Genomic DNA, 7,217 nt, shown 5'->3' on the forward strand with positions numbered 1-7,217 from the left:
GAAAGTCAATCATGATGGTATTTTTGAAGAGCAAAAAATTTCTGAAAAATGGAGGACAAATGTATTCCTAAATTATTTACTGCCCATGTTTTGCACTTTAGGCTCCTCCAGGAAAAAAAAAAAAAAAGAAAGGTAGTAATATTAATATTTTAAGGGGGCACATAATATTTAAAGGGGTCCAAAACCTTTTTCCTGTTTTGGGAGAGCAATTGACCATGAATTTAATTAAAGATATGAATAGTAGCACATAGGTATTTAACTACTTGACTGTGTACCCCAAAAATGGAAGGCCATTTTTGAAAATTAAGCTTCCTAGTTCAGTAGTTCGTTTTAATGTGTTTGTTCTGTGTTCTTAAGTGATTTTTTTCATATCTATTCATCCTTTGCAACTCCAGTTTTGATTTAGTTTAAACTTTTGGTTTAGTAATTTAGTTATGTTACCTGTTCATCTGCATATTAAGTGAGTGTTGTCATGCTACCTAATGTAGTCATTTTATTTTGTAATAATTTAGAGTTGAATATTTTCATCTTTTGGTTCATAGTCAGCTTTCATTTATTAGCATTCTTCAGAATCTGAAAACAAAGCTCCGTACATTGTGATAGCGCTCTGCGATAATTTCCAAAAGCATCATGTATATGTTGCCCTTACATTTTCAGCTGATGTACTGGAGCTTTTTCTAATGATATAATTAATTCCTTGGTTAACCAAAAGCTTTCTTTAGATGGCATTGTGTAGCCATGGTACCAGATTCTGCTGCTAGTGCCAGCAGTTTAAATCTGAAATAACTCTTGATTTCTATGGAATTATTTCAGGTTTAACAAAACAGATGAGAGTCAGATGTGGCCCATAGTTAGGATTATTTCCTTTAATTTTATTTTCCTCTTTGCATGAAAATGATCGTCGTTAAGGGACACATTCTAAACGGACACTACTGTATTCTCCTGATGAAAGCAATTGGCATTCCAAACACAGGACGCGTATAGGGTATGTTCCTTTAAGAGCGGACAGAAAAACGTTCTGAAATAATCTTCCAATTTTGTGTTAGTTGTTACAATGACATTGAACAAGAGTGAAAATGTTCTCCTAATTAAATTTCACCCTGAACCAGTTAAGTATTTGCAGGCAGACTTCACCTTTCTATAGCTCTATAATGTGCTTACTTTTATAGCCTAAGAAGTAAAACAAAGGCACAAGGCTTAGTTTTATCTCTGTTCCGTTAAGGGCTTATCACTTTAACTGGTTCTGGTTTTGAGGTTGACTTTCTCTTTTGAAATGACTGCATACAAATTAGTGTGAGTTTTGAAGACTAAGGATACTAAATGAGTGTATCTTTGCTATACAACAAATATGAACTATAATATTCAGTGCTGGCTTCTGATGTGTCAGTAAGTACAGAAGTATCTCAGACACAATGACCTTTGCAACCTTTCAAGCTGTGTAATATTCAAATGGTTTTGTATATACTTAAATCATGTAGAATGATGTAAAACCAGTATGACCTTGTCTAGTCTTCAAACTTAACAATAAAACTTTTGAAAAATGAGGTCATTTTTGAAGCACTTATAATGCAATACCTTGAAGAAGATAAAACTTATCTCAGTCTGAATGGCAGCAAATGCAGACTGGAGATATGATGTGGCATTTTGCTGGATTCATTCACTGGGTCTTTGAGGTAGGTAAGTTTGTTTCTGGCAAAGTCAACTGTGGTGTGGTGCTCCCTTCAATGTGTTCCTTTTGTTGTTTCAGATTAGAAAGCAACAGTTTGAATGAGCCTAAAATATTTTTGTGTCTTACTGCTCTTTGAATGAGCACCAGAAGTGTAAACTGACAATTTCATTTCCTTTAAATCAAATTTCTAGGGATATTTACCAATCCCTATGCTCTGTTCTGCCCTCCTGCATAGGGAAAAAATAATTTCAGGAAAGATAAATACTGTTTACAGTGCAGACCCACTAGGAGACTGGGAGCAGTGATGCCAAGCAGGGCCTGTGCTTTCTCACATCCCCGCAGTGGGTGGCTGGCATTGCGCCTAGAGCTGAAGCTAGCGCTTCCCATGCTTTTCTGTTGCCTACTGTACAACCCATTTTCCTGAGGTTCCTGCAAAACTGCCCTTATTACTTACCTCTAAAATCCATTCTGTTATATCACTCAGGAAGGGATCAAGTAATACTTTAATGGAAATCCTTTCAAAACCCAGGAAACTTAGTGTAGTTAACGATGTGATTTCAATTTCGGAAGAAGACTAGAGGTAAAACAGTGGAAGAGCTCTTCACTCCCAATTCTGAATACTGAGGAGATTTTTTTTTAAATGTTGACGTTGTATGTATTTATTTGAGATGGAGCTGTAGTGATGTACTCCTCACTGGTTCCAGAAGGTTAAGTTCATGGATATAAATGTTTTTGTTTCTACTCCATTTCAAAATGTGTCCTTTCACCAAAAATTGTCTTTAGAGATAAAAACCATCCAGGAATATACATTGATGACAGTTACCTTTTCTGCCGCGTGTGCGGTCTGAACACTAACGGCCTATCATCTTTCATCAGAAAAGTCACAGTATTTATGTTGTGATCATTTCAGATTACATATCACTATCAGCCTTAAAAATCAGAAGAATAAAATGGTGCACAGAGAAAGAGGATATCTTTTGGTGAATGATGGCTGAATATTAGCATTTCAATCCTGCATTTCTGAAAATGTACAATATCTTGACTCTTTCTGACTTTTAATTAAAAATTGAAACTGTTTTATGAAACACAGGGCCTGTTCCTGGAGAAATGAGATGTGATTTTCCTCTCATTCTTCATAACGTAGTTCCCCAGGAACTTTAATGAAGATAGTGATAGAAAATAATGAGTAATTCTCTTCAGAATAGCAACTATTTATCAATGTTCATCTTCCCATACCTGTTGCTAATGAGCTCTAGAGATTAACATGCATATCGGCACTCTAAATCATTATGAAATGGTCTCTGATCCTTGTGTAGTGAATGCAGGGATACTTATTTTCTACCTTAGATGCAAATAACAGGTAAATCTTCTGATCAGTTAGTCTTATAAAATAAATCATGGCAAAATAGAAGATAATTGTACTGTTACAAACTTTTGATTTTTTTTTTTAAGTTTGAATAATTTGCTTTATTGGGAATATACTGTAGGATTCAGAAAATTATGTTAAAAGAATGTAAAGCATAACAGGCAGACCTGATCCTTGTATGACCTGATCCATCTATCAGCATTTGGGGAGATGTAAATGTACATTTAAATGCATCTGAACATAGGAACATGAAAATATTTCTTGAACTCACAGCTTAACTTTCTAAGATAGTAGCAAAATACATTTTTACCCGTATATGTTAGTAAAAATACCAAATATGTGTCAATATAGAGATAGTGTATCTCAATATAGAAATAGGCTTATATGCAAGAGTATATGAGAATCATGGATAACGTACTGAAATACAGACTGAGCACAGAGAATGAGGAGAATTGTCAGAGCATAGTCTGTTCATCGAGATAATATTTCTGATGCTACTTTCTTGCTGATTTAAAAGCTAATTCATCGTGGTTATCATCTGAGGTTGCACATCAGGCAATAGGTCAGTGGACACATTTCTGAAGGCCACAGAACTAGGTGAAGGAAATCAGTCCTCAAAAGATGGTATAAAAGGTCACTAAACATTTGCATCAGACCGGAAAATCAAAAGCAAACTGAATGAACAACATCCTGAAATATATTGATGTTCTGGGACATTGCAAGAGGTCAGTAGGGGCTCTAGAGAAATGTATTGTATTGCCCTGACCACAATAAGTACAATTAAGTACTCAGACTGTTGGCCATAAAATATATATGCTATCTATTGAAGTTAGGTCAGATGGATCAAAGATCTCTTAAAAAATGATACTTCATATTCTTACGAAAGTGTGAAATAATAGTTATGATGTATATGCTGTACACTTTAAACATGTAACATAATTCACATCTGGGGTCCAGAATTAAGAGTCTCTGAATTTTAGAGAAAATATTTTGTCTGAATCTTCTTTCCTCTCTTTTTAAATTTGTCTTATTCTTCCCTTAAATGGTGATGTCTTTACTATTTTTGACTTGGGGAAATTCCTTTTCTACATGTGACTCATGTTAATATAGCACATTTAAAGCTTCACTTGAGGAGGCATTGATGGAGAACTTTTGAATAAGTAATTGAGCCATGCATTACTTATATTGAAGATGGAATATAGATGTGCACTTTCTGCAGGCCACTTTTACCAGTTTACCTTGAATAGGTATGAGAATAGAGAGCAAAGAGGAGGTATAAGGGTGATTCTGGTTTCCGTGCCAAAGCAATACCAGTAGCTCTCTTTAATATTTATAGAATTATCCAGTGCGCATCAACAGACTCATTACTGAGCATAAGAGTTCATTTCCTTTCTATTCAGTCTTTTTGGATGTAGGAAAGATCAATGATGTTTGAGTACATTGCTCTTTCACTCACCATTTTCTTCAGTTCCTTTCAAAACAGATTGGAGATGCTAGGATTTGTCATATGGAAACCACACCTCTTCCTATTGGATGTCCTGTTTCTGTTTCCAGGATGTGTGGGTGTTGTATAATTATGAGAATAATTTGCTTTTCCATACAGATGCAATCATTATTCAACTTTTTTTTTTCTCTCTCTCTAAATGGAAATGAGAAGCAGGGCTAGTAGCATTGTCTATAGTAAGAGCTCTGCATCTGGATGGTCTGTATAATTTTTCGTGACCTTTAAACATCCTGAAACTGAAATGTGATGTACACATTTTTTTAGGCTTAATTTTGCATAGAATAGCCTTCATCTCAGGGATATGTCCAACGAAAAGCTACCCAAACTCATCTAAGCTTATACATATTTAAGGTACACATGTGCCAACCAAGTACCTTTTTTCTTGAAGTATTTTGAGCGTCCTGTCGTTGCACAACTGATACAGAAACTGCAGGAGCAGCTCTAGGTCTGTACTTCCAGCTGCTCTAGGTCGAGGTACAAAAATGCTCTGATCTAGGAACTGAATACTTCAGCTGTGTTTCAGAAATGCTCCCACTGAGACCCATCCTGCATGGTTGACAAAGTCCACTGCTCTGAGTATATAGAGAGTAAAAACTGTAACAAGGAGAGAGGAAAACCGTAGGCTGATGGGACTAGACTAGAATGAGGAGAGAATTTGGGAATGGATAAGCAGGAGCACTAGGGTTTCAGGTTAGGAGGGCTGCCTGGGCTGGATGAAAAAGGTTACGCAAATAGCAGTTAATGTACATCAAGCATATTAAACTTGCTGTGCATTGTCCTCAATGTTTCTCCAAAATTCATTGCTTTTGTGTCTCTGCTCCTTTCCTCAGAGGATGTAAAGAGGATGAATAGCTTTCATCTCAAAAAGCACAGTCACTGTGAAATTTTTGCAAAGGCTGCATGACAAGGTTGCCACTGCATGTCAACAGGATGAAAGGTCTTCTGCTGCACTACTGAAGAGCTATAAATTGTTGTAGCATAGTGCCCACCCCTACAATCTTGGCAAAGTCCACTCCTACAGTCAGGTTGTGGGTTCAGCACTTACGTCAGTGAGTGACCGCACATCTAATAGTGCCGCTTTCATTGTCAGCATGATGCAGCTCAGCAGCTGCTCACCAGAGCAAGGGACCGTGCTCGGTGTTTCCTGAATTAGTAGCTGCAGTGGCACAAGACAGAAATAACACCTCCATCACCCCTCTGGTGCCACTCTTCTGTCAGAGATGACCACCCTTGGAACAGAGTCAGTAGGAAAGCCAGTGCCTCTTACTCGCCTGATCCAGTTCACAGGCAAATATCTTGGACAAGGGGGTCTATTATTTAGCATAAGCTAGCGTAAAGGACTGTGACTGGAGCCACTGAAGAGCAGGCACGCTACTGAGCCGGCTCCATGCCGTAGCAGCGTCCCACTGCAAGGAGAGCGTCTTTGTCAGGGCCTGAAGGGGCTCCTCATCTCTCTCTGGAAAACTGTAGCTGAACAAGAATACCACTAATGTCTGAGATTTTTTCTGTTGGTTAAAGCCTCAGTAAGCTCCCAATGAGAGGAGCATACAAACTATGGGCTGGATGCATACCCAATTTGTAGGTAAGCTGGTTCACACCAGCTAGGGATCTAGCCCTGTATATTCAACAATGTGATTTTCTAAGTCCTTTTTTCTACTTTTCTTATTCTTAACATTTTAGAACTACCATTTCAAGGATGTATAGCGCTTCATGTTTTACATTCTATATGACAGATATATCAAAAGACATTTAGCCATTATATAATTTTGACTAAAAACTTGTTGGCTTTAAATATATAAGCAAATATATGGGATTAAACTGATGTGAAAAGATACCAATAAATTAGTTTCTCCTTTAGACACACCAAGGGTCTTATTCACTGTCACTGATGGAGAACATAAGTACCACAATGAGAAATTAAATTCATCTACCTGATCTCGCTGTTCATCTTTACACATGCTGATACAATTTTCTTCCATTTAAAAGAAGCAAGTGGGGATTTGTGTGGAGCAGGGTGAGGGGGAGTGTCATTTGTGGATAGTTTATATACGTTCCTGGTTTCTTTGCCTATGTTTGGCTTAGAGGCTAGCACAAAAATGGAATTCTCTTCACACAGGAGCAGACAACATCACCTGAAAGTCAGAAGCGCTTTGTTTGAAAGACATTTTTCCCATTACCGAATGATTTGTAAGTATTTTATTAAAAACTCCATCACTAGCTGTTTACTGTGAGCAGTAAGGTTTTTTCCTTTGCAGATATAAAGATATTCCATTTCAGACAGGTGTCAAAGCTTTTGGCTTCCTGAAGAATCTGATCCTGGTATTTGTATGATATACATATATAGCACATGTCACTCATCGCTCACATTGACTGCTCCACCTTTCCGTTTCTTGCCAGTTGCTGTGCTGTTAGAGAAAGTGTTGTTTCACTGGGGGAGTGAGCCCGTCTATTAACAAACGGCTTTTCACGAAGAACACGTTTAACTTAACGGTCACATTCCTCGAATATTTCTTGGAGTCTCAAACCAGCCTTCCCAACCAGAGCAGCCCAGAAACTAGGTGTGATGTGGTGAAGGAAAATTTGCCCAGTCCCATTGCAACTGCCGAGCTGACTGAATGGCATGCACGGTTTACACCTGTAAACACAGAGTGGGTAACAGGAATGGCTCAGTAAACATG

The sequence above is a fragment of the Struthio camelus genome, chromosome W, assembly GCF_040807025.1.
Source record: "Struthio camelus isolate bStrCam1 chromosome W, bStrCam1.hap1, whole genome shotgun sequence".
In the NCBI taxonomy this organism is placed as follows: domain Eukaryota; kingdom Metazoa; phylum Chordata; class Aves; order Struthioniformes; family Struthionidae; genus Struthio; species Struthio camelus.